This window comes from Panthera pardus, unplaced genomic scaffold (assembly GCF_024362965.1).
Source record: "Panthera pardus isolate Hobbes unplaced genomic scaffold, ASM2436296v1 HiC_scaffold_16, whole genome shotgun sequence".
In the NCBI taxonomy this organism is placed as follows: domain Eukaryota; kingdom Metazoa; phylum Chordata; class Mammalia; order Carnivora; family Felidae; genus Panthera; species Panthera pardus.
The window spans coordinates 93,850,437-93,870,293 of record NW_026526721.1 but is presented as its reverse complement, the minus strand read 5'-3'; the positions used below and the strand labels follow the sequence as shown (position 1 = coordinate 93,870,293).

At 41.1% G+C, this 19,857-nt stretch overlaps 1 protein-coding gene and 1 long non-coding RNA gene across 9 annotated transcripts in view; one reads left to right on the top strand and one right to left on the bottom strand.

Moving 5' to 3' along the window:
* The window catches only part of TNIK (TRAF2 and NCK interacting kinase), a 396,523-nt gene that overhangs the window by 335,126 nt on the left and 41,540 nt on the right, over positions 1-19,857 (bottom strand). The window lies entirely within an intron of this gene.
* LOC109275128 (uncharacterized) lies at positions 15,668-18,890 on the top strand. The gene is made up of 3 exons (XR_002083977.2): positions 15,668-15,782; positions 16,765-16,874; positions 17,157-18,890. It is a non-coding gene; the product is annotated as an uncharacterized LOC109275128 (long non-coding RNA).

Here is a 19,857-nt window from a genome sequence, read left to right as displayed (position 1 = left end):
AGCCCGCTTCGGATTCTGTCTACCTCTCTCTCTGTCCTTCCCCTGCTTGCTCGCTCGCTCTCTCTCTCTCAAAAATAAATAAGCATTAATAAAAAATTTAAAAAAAGAAAGAAAGGAAACTTCCAACCATTTTACCAGGCACAAAAATAACCATCCTAGTCTGTTTCTATCTTATTTTGCAACAAAGACAATGGCTTTCTCCCTTCGACACAATGTGACATGCCCATATAAGTCACATTTCTAAGAACCACCCTAAGAGGGACACTTTTTTGGTGTGTCTAAGGGCAGACAGCCCTTTCAACCCTCTCTCCTAGTTCAGGGCACCCTGTTCATTACACAAGTACAAACACATGGAGAATGTGAAGAATATATCTAAGTTTGGCAGTCCTCGCTGCATTCTGCCTGTAGAAGTGCCCCCAAATGGTGTGAACTGAAGCAAAACAGCCGCAGCAGCAAAATGCAATCTCGAGGTCAGAGCAGACCCAGCTGCCCTTGTCTCTTAGACATTCCTGGCTGGAATCCCACTGAGCAAATGTGGGGGAAGAACAGACAAGGCAGGCCTGAGGATCAGGAAATACCCAGCTGCAGCAGGAGAGAGCAATCACCAGACACGTAAACTAAGCAGGCAAACAGCAATTTCCCTTCAGGAGTGCCCCCGAGGGCAGAACTGTAAATTATCCCGGGGTATTTCTTTTCAATCAAGCCCCGACTTTAGCACTGAGTTTTTTAAACCCCGCCTCTTGAGTTACAGCATGGTCCCACAGGGGGTCAGCATTAGGTCCACAAACACAGCCTCCACACTTTCACCTGAAATCTAAATAGAATAATGTCACCCCCATAGAGCAGCTTCCTGATTCAGCCACTTCTGAAATCTTTTTTCCCAAAAATTCTATGGAGAGGGATCGTTACACCCACAAAAGAACAAGTGTTCAAGGAAAACAATCAGTCGCTTCTTTCGTAATCTCAACTGAGTGAAGTGTTAACTAAGGGAAGCCGCACAACTTAGAAATCGAGTGTAATGTTCATTTCTCAGGTATTTATTCCCTTCAAAGTCTACACAGGAAACAGCAGAAAAGATTCATGCACTCATTCTTTGACAACTGCATTTCAGCAATTCTAAAATACACATTTTTTTCCATATTTTAACATTTCTGGAATTGAGATACAGCTGAAAATTAAGATACCAGTTTCCTTCTTTTGGTACATAAAATAGCATGTTACAATTGATTATGTGTGCCACACAGGGACTGCTTCATACTTCTCAACTGAGAAAAACCATCTTTCCCCTTGACTTTGTCCTTTCCTCCCCAGTGCATCCTTGGATAGTGCTACCAGAGAAATCTCTACAGCAAATCTGATCATGTCACCCTTCCCCCTGTTTTGAATGAGCTAATGAATTCCCTTTACCTGTGGGTAAGGAGGGAGTGAGAGGCGTTCATGACATGTCCCAGGACTACTTTCTCAGCATCATCTCCTTGTGCCTTCTGCCAAATGATGAGCACTTCTCTTAATATACCACATTTCTCTCAACTCCATGTTAATTTTTGGGATTCATCTCAAGTATTGACTACTGGAAATCTCTTTCTCTGACATCGTAACTCCCCCACCAAGGTTGAAACAGATGTCCCACCTATATTTTATAGTATTATCACTCTAATTTGGGCCTCTTTACCTCTATCCTCCAAAAGACCATGACTTCTGCAAAGGTAGACTACATCCTGCACGTTTCTAATGCAAAGCCCTTGGGACACTGGGACACAGCCCAGCATGGAGTTGGAGATCAGAGCATAATTAATGAACAGATGGGTGAACAAAGCTCATGACATTTCTCTTCTTTGGTTCATGAGATGACTCACAAATTCACAAAGTTCATGACTTTTAGAGGTCATCAGCGATCGGATAGGGTTTCATTGTCTTCTTGGTTACTCTAAAGCTCAGGTCCCCCTTGTCTGAAAAATGACACTCCTATACTGATGGTCTCTAAGTGCCCTTCTATCTACAATTCTGTTATTTATATTCCAGTGAAAGCTACCTGCTATGCTGCTCAGCTAGCATTGATCCAACACTGTTTTTGAAAATGGATTCTCAGATTGGCAAAACAGCCTAGCTCTCAAGATTCTCAAGGTTGTGTGTTGAGGGGAGAGCATGTCCAAACTCCAGAGGAAATATGTCATTTGAAAATGCATATCCAGTGTAATTTTATACCTGGAAAACAAATACTCTGCTCATTACAAACTGAAGAATATACGGCTTGATAAAGTGATCTTAGCAGATAATGAAAGATAAAGAGCGTGATTCTCAATTGAAGAGACGATAGGATCTTTTTATAAAGTTTATCAAAGGGGGCATGGGTTTTAGAACTTCACAAAATACTGGTAAAGCAAATGCTAACATGACATGGTCAGGAAGAGTATAGACTGTGATATGAAATTCTGGGTTGAAATTCTAAATCTATCCCTTACTAACTCGCTCTGTGATTCTGAACATGTAATTGCCCCAAGCCTTAGTTTTGTCATCAGTAAAATCGGAATTATCATACACATATCACAGTGTCATTATAGGAATTAAATTTTAAAAGATTGCACATAAATCACCTCCAACAGTGCTTGGCATTTAACAGGCCCCTAATGAATGATCACAATTATTACAACTCTTACTAATATCCCTTCTCCAAACACAGAGACCATGTTATATGCTCCTTTATATTGCATAGAGCACTCGGGATGTACACAGGCACTCAAGAGATACTGGAAAATTGGTGATAGTAATGATGATAATGAGACAAAGCAATAAGTATCCATGGAATGACATTTGATTTTTAAAAATTAGATACTGAAAAGAGATTGTTTCCATGATTCATTAGCTTTTTTTTTTTTTTTGGATCACAGATTTCTTTTTATTCATGAAATACATCATAGATACCAAGAGTGCTTATGATATATGTGTGCAGTTTATATAAAAATTATAATAAATTAAACACAGTGAATATCCATGTACTCACCACCCAGCTTAGGAAACAGAACATTACCACCATCTCTGAAATCATCTGGATGCCCCATGCCCCTCCCTGGTAAACCCTCCCTCCCACTTCCCAGGGCAACTGCTACCTTTAACATTATGTTTCTCACATTTACCATTTCTTGTTTTTTTAAAAACAACTTGATTAAGATATAATTCGCAAACCATAAAGCACCATTTAACATATACAATTCACTGGTTTGTCGTATATTCAGATATGTGCAACCATCACTGTGGTAAATTTTAGACTATTTTCACCACTGCAAAAAGAAACCCTATACCTTTTGGCTACCACCCCCTATCCCCTCATCTCCCCACCCTCAGTTCTAAGCAACCACTAATCTACTTTCTGCCCCTGCACGTTCTCCTGTTGTGGACATTCCATATGAATGAAATCATCCAATATGTGACCTTTCGTGACAGGCTTCTTTTACTTAGCATAATGTTTTCAAGGTCCAGCCATGTCGTGGCATGTATCAGTATTTCATTCCTTTTTGTGGCAGAATAATATTCTATTACATGGAGATACCAATTTTGTTTATCCACTCACCAACTCATGGACATCTGGGTTTCCACCTTTTGGCTATTATGGATAATGCTGCTCGCACTCATGTACAACTTTTGAATAGATGTATGTTTTCACTTCTCTTGGGCATATAATACCTAAGAATGGAACTTCCCAGTCATATGGTAACTCTGTTTAAACTTTTGAAGAACTGGGTTCAAGAGCTTTTATGCTGATTCTCAGAAGACAAAAAGATAAAATTTTATTAATGACTTACGATGCTAGACCAACCAATTCCACCACAGGTAGACCCTCAGTGCCAGGGCAACTCCTCATCTACCTTATAAATAGTTACATATCAATTATTCATAGATGGGCAGATACCATCTTATAAGAATTGAAATTTTCTAGCTGTTAAAGACAGCCAGTAGCAAGAAGAAAAGAAGACTTAATAGAATCAAGGTGTCCCCATTTCCTGACCATTGTTGATTGACTAATTTGACTTTCAGAAGGCCATTTTTAAAACATTTTTCTTTAGACTCAATCCATTATTTTTGTGGATTGTAATTCCAATGATGATATCATTAAAGGTAGAATATATAAATAGACCAATACGGAAGACTTAAAGAAATATCAATCCATTAGGCATAGGCTGTTTTTTCAGACTTACTTTCCAGCAAGTATGTTTATAAAAATTAAGATAAACCTGCTTCCCACCAAGAGTCTGAATTGCCAGGAATATGTCGATAGCACAAGATGACCAGAAAGTGGGCAAGGGGTGGCAAGAAAGAGATTAAGGAAAGGAAACTTCATCTGAGAACCTCTGAAATGTGACATCTGGTAAGTCTATTCACACCCCCACGAATCACTGCAGGTCTGACGTGTCAGTCTCTAAAGCCTTCGATACAAGAGTGCTAAGGGCATCTGTCTGTGATTTTCCTACTGAATGCCTGCCTTGTTTTCCACGGTCTGCCGAACTCCGCTGTTATTAGTCATGGCTGGATTGATGGACAGAGAGAGGTGACAGACCAAAAAGTATATTACTTACCTTTCTGTTAGTATGCGGAGGGGGTTAAGAAGTTGGACAACACAGAAATGTCTCTGAATTTTAATATGGTATTTCTGAGTGTCTCTGACTCATGTTATACCATTGCTCAGAAAAATGTGGGGTGGGCTTCAGGAAACAAGGTTCCTAAATACCCCATGGTAACTGGCAGGAAAATATGCTCACTGTTCAGCTACTCATGTGAACCCTATGTCCCCCTAATCTTGAAGTCCCATTAGTTAAGAACAAAGAGAAAATAAAATAAAATTCCTCCTGGTGTCAACTACACTTGAGTTTAAAAGAATTAAAAAAAAATTAACTACTCCTTGCAAACAAATGGACTTGCAAAATGATAATATATTTAAAAACTGTATTTACATTTGAAACAGAAATATCACTGTAATACATTTATATTTCATAGAAAATACATACGCAAAGGCTTGTATACTTTCTTAAAATCCAAATACATTCAGACAATCCATACACATGAGACATCAGTATGTAACTTCTCAATGAAACTATTCCTGTAACACAACATAAACACTTTTTTTTTTCTTTTCTGCTTAGTTCTATGGTCAAGATCTACAACATTTACAAGACACAAAAATAGTAAAGCAAAGCGTGTCCTAATACCTCTTTAGGCATCCTAACATTTTTTTTTCTTAACCTTGCTGCTGCAGAATTCTTAGATCTTAGAGATGAAGTGATATGTGTAGAGCTGGAAGTGCTGGAAGGAGAAAATACAGTGGCAATACGTGGAGGCTGAATTGATGTTGGCCCAAACACAATTTTCTCATTTACTGATTCTTTTCACACCAGTCACAGTAAATAGCACAGAACTTTTGGAGACACCAAAATAACTGATGCTTTACTATTAGCACTTTTCAAATCAGTCCTCCTTAGACTGTCACCTTGTGCCAGCTCAAAACACACTTCACGACTGCAAGTTTCCACTGTGTAATTCCAACATTGCTGTATTTTCCCCAAAGAGGTGTGAAACAGGTCAGTGTGCAGAGCTAATAGCATCAAATTGTTATCTAGGGGGAAAGAATGCATACTGTGGAATTGTTAAGATTGCAAAATTGTAAGCCAGCTGCATGTGTCTCTGTATGCAACTCGAGGACCTATATCTTCTCCTTGCACAGTAGTCTGTAATAGAAGCACTGTCCCTAAATAGCTGATGACGGAATCCAGATTCCCCGTTGCAGGGCCCACACAGACCTTCACAACCTGCACCCAGCCCAACTTTCCACCTTCTTGGCCATTATCCTTCTGCCATGTGCCCAAACCAGTGTTACCTTTTTCATATGGCACAATGAGGTAAAGGATGAACCTGCCCAGGGCCTAGGGATTCAGGCCCTAGGACTGACAGAGTCACTGTCTATGCAGATGTGTTACCTTGTGTGGCACTGAGGTTAGGAAGTTCTGCCCAGACACCACTTATGGGAAGGTTTCCATGATTTCCTGGACTTGTCAAGTCACCATCACAACTCCAAGATTCTGCACATGTCATTCCCTCCTCACAGAACACCCTCACTTCTCTGCAAAAATAAATAGTTCTGGGTCGCCTGGGTGGCTCAGTGGATTAAGTGTACAACTCGACTTTTGACTTCGGCTCAGGTCGTGATTCGCGGTTCGTGGGGTCGAGCCCTGCATGGGGCTTTGCGCTGACAGTGCAGAGCTTGCTGGGGATTCTCTCTCCCTCTCTCTCTCTGTCCCTTCCCACTTCTCCCCTCCACAAGCACGCACTCTCTCTCAAGATAAATACATAAACATAAATAAATAGATAGTTCTTGTTCTTCAAGATTCCACTCAGACATCATCTGTGCAGCCCTTAGCCTGAAGAATTGGAGACTCTTTTCTGTGCCCTTAGGGCAATTCTCACCCACATAAACCTTCTCCCTATCTGCCTCCTACACCGCAAGTCAACCCATTGAGGGCTTATTTTCATCTGTATCCCCGGAAGTAAGCAGAGTGCCTGACAAATAGTAGGTGCTCCGCTGCTGTTCTCTGAAATAATTTAGAACTCATCCAAAACATGCAGAGAAGAGAGAATTCAAAACCAGTCTCTAGCCAATAGGGATTTATTCTGAAGCGTATGTGTTCAATTTCACTTGTGGCAGTGCTTGCCATTTATGGATTCCTAAAGAAATTCTTTAAAGCCTCCTTCTGAAAGCCAGCATGCAATCTAGAAGATCTCAAGCAGATGTGAACAGCAGTAGGCAAATTCCCTCGGCCCCTGAGCCTCCCTCCCTCTTGGAGGCTGGTTTAGCTGGAGGCCAATCAATCACAAGAGTGCTGGTCTCACTCTGAAATCCAGCAACATTCAGCATCTAGAAATATGTCCTAAAGAAATAATCAGCAATGCATGAGCAATTATGTTCAAGATTATTAAATGTAGCATTATTTATAAGAGCACAAATTGGAAATGGCCTAAATGTTCAACAACAGGGGACTGGTTAAATAAATTATGAACATCTCAATGTTAGAATACTAGGCAGCCATTAAAAAAATCATGTTGATAAGAATTTTTCATGACAGAATAAAGATCACTGCCAGAAAGTACAGAATAAACAATACTACATACAGTTTTATCCAATTTAATTAATAGAAACCTGTATATGAATGTCTGCATTAAGAAGACTGAGAGGAAATGTACTAACATGTTTAGTGGTGTCTATATCTGAATGATGGAGTAACAGGTGATAATAAACTTTGCTGTGTTCTCCATTCTTCTTCAGTATTTTCCATGTTTCCTATACCAAGCATGCTTTACTTTTGCATGAAGTGGGGGAGTTGAGGTAAGATAGAATGAAGAAAAAAAAAGAAAGCAGAAGGAAGTGAAGAATGCTGATTGATGGGTTGTCCTGCTCTGGGGAGCACATAATTGTCCAGTCAGGTTCTGGAAATAGGTCCGTTGTCAGTGCCACAGGATACGTAAATAGTAAAGCTCTCCCAGGAATATGTACACAAGGATGGCCAAGTTCTGACTTAGCTTCCGGTAAGCTTACCAGACTCAAAAGTGGATCCAAGTATTGACAGGTTTTCTTGAATTGGTGGAAACCATACTCTGGACCCACAGCTCACTTTCCATCTTCGGACTAAACCAAAGACTTAAAATTATAAGTTTGCTTTTAGTTTCATATTTAGAGATATATAGAGGTTTTAAGAAATCACACCAAATTCTTCCCTTGAAGTTCTCATTTTCCTCAGAGAAAATGCTAGATTCAGATCACTGCCAGGAAGACATTTCTTCTCCATCTATACTCTCCTACTACTCTGTTTTCTAAAAACAAGTAAAATTCTATTTTATTCCCAGTGTTGCTGAAAAAAATTTGTAGAAACACCCAGGATGTGGAAGAGATTGATGAACAGAAGGAGTGGATGGTGTCAAAGAAGGCAACGGAAGAGTCTCCTGAGCATCATATGCCTCGAAGAAGCTGAGATGAGACAGAGCCTAAAAGCACCCTTTGGATTTGGCTTCTAGTGAGCACTGATGATCTTTACCAGAGCGATTTGGGCAGAACCAAAGTCTGCATCACATAGGGCAAAAACTATGAACTATTCTTTATGAGGCTTGTCTAAGAATGGCAGGAGAAACATAGGCCAGTGATCACAAGATCAAGAGAAGAATCCAAATCTGTGTTTGAAGCTACAGTGAGGAAGCAAAGAAAGGAAGACCAAGGAATATTCAAGACAAAAGGGAATAATGGTGGAGCAGGTCTAGCCCTAAAAGAAAAAAAAAAGGGGGGCTAAGAACCAGAGCCTAGTGAGAGATCACTCTTGAGCAAAAGAGGCACTTTGTTTTCCAGGGCTCAACCCAGTGATTCTTACCCAGGGAGCCCATCAGAATCTCCTGAGAAGATTTTACAACCCCCACACAGCTGGACCCCACCTGCTGTACTATCCTCTTAAACGACGGGGAGCAAGCTGATAATTTTCTAAAGTTCTGATGTGATTCTGATGCACACTGATGGGGAAAGAGGAGAGGGTGAGTTCTGAGGGAAACATGTCCATAGGTGTAAGGGCAGGAAATTGAAGGAAGAAAGAGTTCAAAGTTCTGTCAACACAAGACGTAGGTCAGGTAGAGAAAGAAGGCAGGAGGTGAGCGGAGCAGTGAAGTCTTAGCATGGCCCCCGGGTATGGCTCAGAGCAAGGCATCTGGGAGCAGGAAGCAGGAACAGCCATCTTACAGAATGTCCAGGGGCACTAATAAACACCATGGAAGTGTTTTCCCCAGGAGGGCTCAGCAATGCAAAGGCCCAATGAGAAGGAGATGGTCAGATGAATCTAAATGTGGGGCTCCATGGGGAATTGACATAAAAGAGCAAAGAAGCAATTTCATATCAACTTCATAGGGCTGTTGGAAGAATTACATAATGCATTTAAATGTAGCCCAGTGTCTCACACAAAACAAGAGTTCAATAAATGCTAGCTGTTATTGTCATTGCTGCTACTGCTGTTGTTATTTACTCCTGGAACCAGGCATAGGGATCCCTGTTTCTTAGGGACCTGTAAAATGTAAGTCAGCAGTTACTTGTCAATTAACAGGAAAATTCACAAACTATGTGGGGTGTTAAACCCTTCAAACAAGAGATGTTAATGACCATGTATTTGTGTAGGTTTCCATTTATACTTACTTTTGAATAGTTAGTGGTTCAGCATTCTTGTGATAATGACTAAAGATAACTGGTACCATTTCTACCATGAATATGGCAGCACAAAAGATTTTAAAAATTGAATGGTAAATAATGCTGTTTTTAGAAAGTCCACGTGAGGCTGGGCCTGTGTATTCCGTTATTGCTGCCCCCACCTCATTTTAAAAGCATTTGTGGAGGTTGTCAAAGACACATACAGAACTAAATTAAGAAAAGAAAGTGAGGCAATCAGTGTAAAGAAAACTAAAGGGTAGGGGAATATACACTTGTTGCCCAATGGAAGTGAAAGGACATGCTAACCAGTCCTTTTTCTTGATGCCAGTGGTGGGCATAAAATTTGGCTGTGAATCACCTAGCAGTGAATGCAAAGAGAAGAACAGGACCCACACCATAACTCACAGTTTCCAGTAGTAAGGGAAAATGCCGGTAATGTTGTTACTGAAATATAAACATTTCTTCCTTTATATATTGACAGCAATACAGTGAACAATGCCTATAATACTCTCTTTACAAGTCAGGCAAGATCTGACTCAGAGAGGCAAAGGATGGCAGTGAAGGGAAGCCCAGGATTGGCCAAGGGCACAGGCTGTCCACCCGGAGTGATCAGAGGCTCCAGGAGAAATGACTCCAAGCGGAATACCTGCTGCAGCTAAATATATGGTGAGAGGGAAGTTCATACACAGGGCAAGAGTGTAGGGATACACTGGCGACGATGAGTACATGAGATACCAATCAGACACACAAGAGCTTTGCATTACAAAAGGGAGGGCATTACTATCTATACCCATTCCTGACATAAAGAAACAAGAGAAGCCTGGTAAGAAATTCATGAAAATGGCTACTTACAGGAGGCAGAGGGACATGAATAGATTAGGACAAGCACAAGAGTGAGGCTTTTTTAAATGTTTATTTTTGGGAGAGAGAGACAAAGCAAGAGCAGGGGAAGGGTAGAGAGAGAGGGAGACACAGAATCCAAAGCAGGCTCCAGGCTTTGAGCTGTCAGCACAGAGCCCTACACGGGGCTTGAACCCATGAACCATGAGATCATGACCTGAGCCAAAGTCAGACACTTAACCGACTGAGCTACCCAGGAGCCCCTGGAATGAGACTTTTGAAGGTACACCTTTTATGTTGCTTTAACTTTTGAGCCATGTCCACGTATTACCTATTCAAAAAATAAATAAAAAGAAAACAAACACTAAAGACCAAAAAAATAAAAAAGAATGTTGCATCCTATGAAATTGATGGCCAGTGAGAGGTGTTACTTGTTCTGGTTTTTCACAGCAACAACTCTTGACCTACACCTGGCTTTCTATATCACACACATCTACAGAGAATCAATGACAAAAGGTCACAGGACCTGGCTACAGCCTTGAAAATGAAATCGATGTAGAAAAGAAGTGGGAAGAAGCATTTCCAATTTATCAAAACATGAAATATAGCCACTTGTTTTCTATACAAGTAATAGTGGCTATGTACCCATAGTATAACCTATGTGCGTGTATAGAAATCTAGTAACAAGTTGTTTTTCATGGGGGCACTATTAGAATTGTGCGCAGAGTAATTCTTTAAAAAAAAATTTATTTATTTATTTTGAGAAAGAGAGAGAGTGTGTGAGCAGGGGAGGAACAGAGAGAGAGAAAGAGAGAGAACCCCAAGCAGGGTCTGCACTGGCAGCACCGAGCCTGATGCGGGGCTCAAACTCACGAGCTGGGGGATTATGACCTGAGCTGGAACGAAGAGTTGGAGGCTTAACTGACTGAGCCACCCAGGCGCCCCCTGAGTACAGTAATTCTTTGTTAAGCTAGGCTGCTCTGCTCATTGCAAAGGGTTTAGCATCCCTCGTCCCTGCCCACCGAATGCCATTCTGACTCCTCATTTATTGTGACAACCAAAAATGCCTGCCCCAGCACCCTACATTTCCAGAAACCTCTACCCCTGACTGAGAACCACCGGAAGCAATAAGTAAAAAGAATTGAAACTAAAACTTGCCAACTTTTTTCCCATCACTGCAACTAATTTTCATCAGTTAATTAATTTAATGAATTTTCATAACACATTCGTTAAGAAATCATCAGCAATCTGATCTTACAAATGTTTGGCTGTTACTAAAAATAGTTGTGCCTTGAGTTAAAAAAAAAAAACTGATCTAAAGAAAATTTGAGGAATCTAGAATCCCTGCCAGCTTTCAGTCAAACCGACTTCACAGAACGCAGTTTATTTTTTTTAAGTTCATATATATTCTCTCATTGATTATGCTAATTAAATCTCTTAAGAGTCCTGTGAGTTTGGCAAGGAAAAGAGTATTTCCCCCATTTTCACAGGCAGGGAGTCAAAGGCTTAGAGTAGTTAAGCAATTTTTCCAAGCTCATAATTGACAGAACTTGGGGTAGAAACCAGAACTTTTGGTTGCCAGGCTCTGGCAGTTTTTTCTTCTCACTCTAGATAGTATTTCCTCTCTGCCAAGCCAGGAACACACTGACTCAATTCAAACCTTTAACTCAGTAATTATAAATTTGAAATGTAGCATCTTCTTTTGAAATAGTTAAGGCAGAAAGAATGGTCCTCAGAATGGTCTGACTTGAAACTCAATAAAGCTGACTTTATAAGTTCGCAAAGGTGATAGAGGTAGGTGCAGCCATTATTCCGTTTTACAGGTGAGGAAACGGAGGTAGAGAAAGGAGGAAGCACTGTGTGTCAAAGGTCACACATTAATAAGGGTGGGATTTGAATGCCGGCAGTCTAGCTCTGAAGAGAAAACTTCTAATCAATTAAACTTAAAAATAAATCACAAGAAAAATTGGTAGATGGGATGCTTTAGATAAGCAATGAGACATTCTCTTTTGGCTTTGTAAATAACATTTAAATCAGTATCCCTCATTAAATGTTGGTTGATTTGTAAAAGCAATTTCACAGAATAGAAACAATCATGTAGGGGCACCTGCCAGGCTCAGTTGGTTGAGCATGTGACTCTTGATCTTGAGGTTGTGTGGGTTCGAGCCCCATGTTGACATTAGTTAAAAATAAGAAAATCTTAAAAAGAAAAGAAAAGAAAAGAAAAGAAAAGAAAAGAAAAGAAAAGAAAAAGAAAAGAAAAGAAAAAGAAAAGAAAAGAAAAAAGAAAAGAAATAAAAGAAACAATCATGCAGCTAGTCAAATTACCCAGTATTTTAACTACTCAAGCAGCAGGCAGATAGTAAGTTACTGATTTTCTACTCCAATAATACTTCTGTGATAACGAAATAACTCAGAAATAAATAAGACTCTTGGACATCTTATTTGGACGACATGAAGGATTTATAATTTTTCTACCCTTCCTTTACCAATGTATACCTTGAAAAGACTAAGTACGCAAATGCACAAAGAATTCCCTAACACCAATAGGGCAAAAAAATGCAACAAAATAGAAGCAGACAGCAGTCTGACTTAATTCAAACAATTTCAAAATAGAGGTGAAGCAGCTGACTCTATTCTACTCCCTGTAGCAGGTTATAATGGTCACGATGGATAACCAATGCAGAAGATGTTTTCTCCTCCACAATTTCGACAGAGAATCTCAAAACTCTATTTGTTAGCCAAGTTTACTCTCTAGAAATAAGAGTATGATGTCCTACTAGGAAATACTACTTAAATTAAAAATTCACAGTTGTCAAACACTTTAACAGAGAGGGTCGTGTTCATGCCTGAAAATCCAAATCAGGTGGAAGGCAAGTGAGAAATTAAGGAAAAGCCTGAGCTGTAGCCAAAGAAATCATTGTCTGACTCCTCAGAAGAACCAGAGCTCTACAGAGGTAAGAAAGAAAGGGCTGGAGAAAAGGCAGTTAGTAAAACTCTTGTGTGGCCTAAACTTCATCATAATTTATGTTTCATGCCACAGTATAGGCGGACGGGTATATGTGGGCCTATAAAACCAGGATTACAACGCACAACCGAGTTAATAATTACGTTGTCAATAACCCATGACCAAAGAAGAGCTAGAAGAAAAAGCACAGCGTCTACTTGCTACTGGTTCGGTGATGGTCCCTGCTGCTACTAGACATTCATTAATCGCAGAGCCTTATGGTTACTCCACTACACCATCTTCCTAGATGACAGAAATCTGATGCCAGTGTGCATTCCAGGAGTTGCCTGGCAGGGCTCTGGAGCCAGACCAACACAGCATCAGGGACTGAGAAGAACCCAGAGTTCTGCGGTGTGCAGCAGACACTCCACATACTGAGAGCAAACATGGTCCAAAGGCTCTCTAGAAAAGATCCCCCAAGTTAACCAGCCAGAGCAAGAGACCATGTCCCCATTTTACAGATGGCAAACAGAGGCACACGGAAGTGTGATATTCTTCAGTTCACTGGGTCAATACTGAATACCTGAAATAGCAAGCTTAGTAATTGGCTGTAGGGATCATAATAGATCCCATAAGACTAAACCTAGAAGAAAGGAGGAAGAAGGCAGAAGTGGAGGAGGCCCTTCCAGCTGAGCTTAGTTTAGGGGGCGGAAGTGGGTAGAGATAGAAGAACACAGGAAGAGGCCCTTCCAGTAGTGGGCAGGAGAAGAAAGGTCAGGAGGAGTTAGAAGGGGATGGGGACTGGAAGGGGATCTCCACTGGTATGTAGTGTGTAAAAGAGGGGAAGGAAAAGCAGAAATGGCTGTTGAGCCAAAGAAAGTGGGAGAAACAAGTAAAAGAGAACGAGGGCGGCTCTTACAGCAGTCAGTGTGGAAGGGGAGGGAGGTGGGCACAGGGGATGATGAGGATCTTGGCAGGAGTGTCATAAAAAGAAAGCAAGCATCTCTCTAGACGACCTTCAGTACTGCTAAGATTCCAGTAACTTTCCAGAGTTATCTGTTGCAAATTTAGAAACTCTTTTGCTTGTAAAATGAAAACCGCCTTGTTGCTGTGGTCCATTTTCTCTCATTTAAAATGGAGTGGGGCTGGGGGGACAGTTGGCCACCATTATTGAAATAGCAATTTTCATTGGCTTTGTGGCACCTTAAACAGTCTGGGAGGCAAATATTCGCCCTCCCCTGTTCCACACTGGCAGGGAGAGCCAGGTACGCAATGAAGCAGCCACCTACCCTCTGCAAATCGGCACTGGGTAAATACTCTACTGGAATAACAGAGCCTATACCTCCGTTTTCCAGGGGAACAGGAACATCCAAGAGTTTAATGTTTTTAACTTTCATCTAGCGAGTGTTTTGAAGCTCTGGCTACGGGCTGGACTTCCCTAAGTATGCATGAGGAAACACGGGGATGTCCCACTATGGAACACACATGAGAATCTAAGAGCTGTGAGCTGTGCCTATCTATCACATTAGGCTCATCCGAGCATCTGCTGTAGCATCATCAATAGTCCAGAAAGGAAGGAGTCCAGGTGCCTCATGGCTGCTTCCTGTCTCCAATCCCTTCAGTAATTACGGTTCTGAGTCAGCTTTCATAACCCGCAGTGAATGACACACCTACTCTGAAGCACACATCCTGATATAACCAAGCCCATAAAAGGCTAAAGATAAAAGAGAAAATCATAACAGTATGATGGGAATCATAACAAGATATAATTTCCATAAAAATCATCTCGGTGGCAGCTTCTTCTAAAAAAAGGGGTAAACATAATATCTCTCACATTACATTTATGTTCTGTACCTGGTATAAATTCTATTTCTTCATTAAATAGAAAGGAGGGAAAAGTCTACATAGAGAACTAAAATATTACATGAGGGTTTTTTTTCCCCATTCAATTTGGAAAGTTTTTGCAAAAGTGGATCATTTATTTATGAAAGCCCTAACTTTCTGATCGTATTTAATGAAGAAAGCTTTAGCTCTGATGAAGGGAAAAGACCACAGTGGCTCATTTAGCCACCAAGGGAAGCTTTGACAAAGGTGGGGACCAAGACTCGTCAAGGAAGGCCCCTACAGCATGGAGGCTTGGGTAATGGCCATCAGATTCATTCTGCCACTAAGGACCTTTACTTGGTATCAGAAGGTGGACATGCTGGGGGTGCCTGGGTGGCTCAGTCAGTTCAGCGTCCAACTTCAGCTCAGGTCATGATCTCACGGTTCATGAGTTCAAGCCCCTTGTCAGGCTCTGTGCTGATAGCTCAGAGCCTGGACCCTGCTTCAGATCCTGTGTCTCCTTCTCTCTCTGCCTCTCCCCCACCCATGCTGTCTCTCCCTCTCTCAAAAATAAACATTAAAAAAAGAAAAAGAAGAAGATGGACATTCTGTACTCTTGGAGGCAGAAGATATCAGAAAGCAGGCAGATATGGATCAAATCCAGGCTATGGCACTCATCAGCTGCCTCAGTTGTGTTACTTAATTTCTCCGAGCCTCAGTTCCTTTGATAGTCAGATGAGAATGAGAACAGTACCTACCTCAGTGGGTTGTCATAATGAGATGAAATGTTAAAGGTTCTGGCTCGGACAACACATACCAGCCCTCTTTCACTTCCCCTTACCTCTCCTATGGCTGAACCCCAGACCAGCAGAACAGGACACTAAACATCTCTAAATTTCATTTTCTTCAGCTATGAACTGATGAAGGCTGATATATGGGAAAGCATTACATGTATGTACCAACATTAGGAAATATTGTTATAGTGCCAATCAGCACCCCTTCCTCAAAATTATATTTCATGGAATAAGAGTAAGAAGCATCTCTCAGACAGTTTCTACCCCATCTGTTTACCGCTAAATGTTGATATACTTTTATATTAGTGTCCCCTGAGGGGGATTAAACTGTGCTTTATAGTTATTTTCATTTTCATTTTGTGCATTTAATTAATGCTTTTATCTCTGTGCTCACACTCTGGGGTAAAATTTGAGAAAACCAGAATCTGAAAGGGTAAAGACAAATATTAGCAGTAAGCAACTTGATTCTTACTTATCCTTGCACCCGCAACCCAAAACGCATTGAAAATTTAGCAAACACGTAGTGGGATTAAAGCAACAACAACAACAACAACAACAACAACAACAACAAGACAAGCATCAAGAAAAAAAGGAACATGCGTTCCCCTGGGTGAAATTTGCCCTAGAATCCTCAGTACCTAAGTGCCCAGCACTTTCTCCATCTGGAGAAACAAAACAACTTCAATCTACCATCACCCATTATTGAGAAGAAAAAGTTAAAAACTAAATCTGAAAGGCACTAACATTCTTCTCCTGATATGTATCTCCACTGAGTGAACAGAAGGGCCACATGTAGCCTCCAGATGTACATGGCCTTCAACTCCAAGCTGTTTAAAATACACAAACCATAGCCCCCTTTCCCCCATTGTTGAGAAGATGAGGAGCTCGATGGACAGGTGAAGGCTGAGATTGAACCCCATCCTACCATCTCCTCCACACCACATGTGCCTGGTGGCTTTCAGAGAAACACCAGTGCACCTAGTCACTCTGTCTTCTCATTCAGGATGCCAAATGCTAACTAACCATAATCAGGAGTTTTGATTATGGAGTTTTCTCTTTCTCTCTCCATTCTTAGTACGAACACCATGTTTTCTCTAACTTCTAATCATTTTTCCTCTGTCCTTTCTGCCAATTTCTAGGTTCTTCCCACCCATCCCAGTGTTTCTTCTGGCCAGTGCTTTGCACTAGCTTTGCATGGATATCATGCCAGAAGAACGGAAATTTATATTCACAATTTTGTAACAAACAGGTAAGGCAAAGTTAAATAAAGAGAAATCAGAAGCCAGATGAGAGCAGCAATTTATACAGGGTTCTTTGGTCCACTGGGAATCTTAAAAGAACCCCAACATCAGTTTAAAGAGGTTCTCAGCATCTGACTGTAGAAATACACAATTTTGGACAAAGTATCTTCTCTCCTCTGAGAGTGAAGAATAAACATCTCCTGACTCTGGTTCTCTAATGCTAGATAACCAATGACTTCAAAATTTAGTGGCTCAAAATAACAGCTTTTTGTTATTTGTCATGATTCTAGGGGCTCTTGCTTCCCATCTGAAGCTCAAATCACCTGAAGGCTTTTCCTCACATGCTGGCATCTTGCTGAGATCACTGGTTGGCATCCCTCTCTCCAGACAACCTCTCCAAACAAGTATCTTAGACTTCTTCCCCACAGGCCAGTCTCAGAATAGTCGGACTTCTTACATGGCAGCTGGCTGCTCCCAGAGCAAGTATTCTGATACGCAGGAAGTCAAGGCTGAAGTCTCTTAAAACCTTTGCCCAAAAAACTGGAAGTCACTTCTGCCATACTTTATACAACAAAGCTGTCATCAGACCCATTCAGATTGAAAGGGAAAGGGGGGCAGACCCCACCCGTCAAGAGAAGAACCGAGTTTGAAGACCGCATTAACAAACCACACTCAGATAGCCTTGCATGATCTCCATCACAAACGTGGGGCTGATGGCAGACTGAGCCCTAGCGGATCATCTACACATGTAGATGCCTACTCCCACAGGACAACATAATCTTAATGCTGGGAGATAAAAGGAGGCATTGGTCAACTGTGCTAGTTGGCTATTCACAGTGCTTTCATTTCACTGCCAGTCACCAAGGTTGGGGAAGTGACTGGAAAGAAAGAATAAGAGCTTTCTTTGATCACTAACAAGTCATCAAATTTCCATATGCATTGCCTGTGTTTTAATGTCTCCCGGTTAAAAAAAAAATACCATTTGTATTTTCATGGAGGTACAATAGGTTTAACTTCAAATTTTGATCATTTTAAGACTTCACTGCTCCTCTTCTTGTACTGGTCCTCCAAGTGCAGATGAATGGATAATTAGTCAGCGTTATTGGACAAATAGATTTGCAGGACATTAGCAATGTAAACTCATGCTTGAATTCCTGCTGTGAATATTCATTTAGATAAGCAGCAAAACTTCAGGTTATTTTAAATTAGACCCAGACATCAATCCTACGACTACTGGAGACTGTATCTGTATATAAAACTGCTCATTAAAGCCAGGCAAGAAAGAAGTAACTCCTGGAAAGGCCAACTGAGCAATTACACCAAAGCTTATCCTCACCAGTGACTCGTTAATGAATATCTCTGGTGTTCCAGCCCTGGAAGAACCCACAAAGGACAAGGCAAGGAGTTTTCAGTTTTAGATGACTACTAAACCCAGAGGGAACTGGTTCTCTTTGAATCCTTTGTCTTCCCCCTTCCTGATAACTGCAGGCAAGTAGGTGGCTTTTTTTGCCCTGCTTGTCTGGTTTCATAACAGCCTATTTCAAATTTGCTGAGTGACTTCTTCAGAAATCTCCTATCATCAGTGACTTGAGTTCTTCCTTGCCCCACATGGTCAAAATAAGATAGGACAGCTCTAATAGCTCTTCAGCGGAGGGGAGGGCAGTTCTTCCCTGGTGCGGACAAGGCAAGGGGGACAGTGAGGCAACATCAAGAGCTTCTTGCTTCACCGGCATCAAGTGTCCAGAGTACAGCACAGACAGCAGCTTATGGTGACCAGGATGGGCATGGAGAAAAGGGTGCACAGTGTCAACATGGAAACTGGGTTAAGAAAGTCCCGGGGGAAAAAATAGATAGCTAATTAGAGTTTTCCAATCAACACACACAAACCGGAATGGATTTTCAAAGATGTTCCTCTTTTTTTGTGTGCCAGAATTTAAGACTTTTTCTGAGCACCAGGAAGTTACAGCCGACAGAAGGGGATTTGGTGATAGAAAATAATAATAAAAGAAAGTGATCATAAAAGAGCTATTCGTTGAGCCCTTACAATATGCCAGGTGGATACTATGACTAATCGCATTTTACACATGAGGAAAATGGGGCACAAATACATTTAATAACCAGACGAAGAGCACTTAGCAAGCCGGAGGGCAGAGCTGCCCAACAATGGAGTTCATACTCTTCACTACCACTAGTATAAAGATGAAACAGAAGTTTTCTGACTGGACAAGGCTGGTATCTAATCCCAACTCCATCATTACTGTGCTTGACCGTGACTTTAGTTGTTAGCCTCTAGGAGCCTCAGTTTCCTCACTTAATTCTTCCAGGTGCTATGAATTCCCAGAACATAGTTGGTTTTCAATAAACTATAGGTATTTTTATCATGCAGGCCAGAGGGAAAATGGTCAAGTTAACAACATAAACCACAATAATGAGAAGGAAACCCAGAAGCATCAGGAACATGAACACTCCATGCTGAGCTGAGCAGGAAAACCGTACCTTAGAGAGGACTCTTTCTAGGGCCTTGATCCCCTCTTCACACGTGAACTAGACCCAATCTTGAGAGAGTCTGTATAGTCTGTGTTCACAACTCAAAGAATTAACATAGGTTTTCCTTTCCCTTTTACCTGGAGATATAAAAATACATAATATCTGACATACAAAACTATATTTTTACTCATATCCAATCTTTTCTAACTCCAACAGGTCTCTACATCTGATTCTAAATTAAGTCCTCTCCAGGCACAGTTCTGATTAAATCCCACTGGCTTCAGAGCCATTGAATCATCTTCAATGCCAAGTGAATGAAATCCAGTCTCTGTGGTCTTGCCTCCTCTACCTCACAGCAGAGATTTAGGCTTCCATCCTAATGCTATCTTCCCTCATGCCTCATCTAGAACTCCTCTTCTAGGAAGGACAAGGCCCATCAGCCCACTTCTCCCTGGACATATTTACCTTGGCTCATACCCTTCTATTGTCTTTGTACTGGCTGGT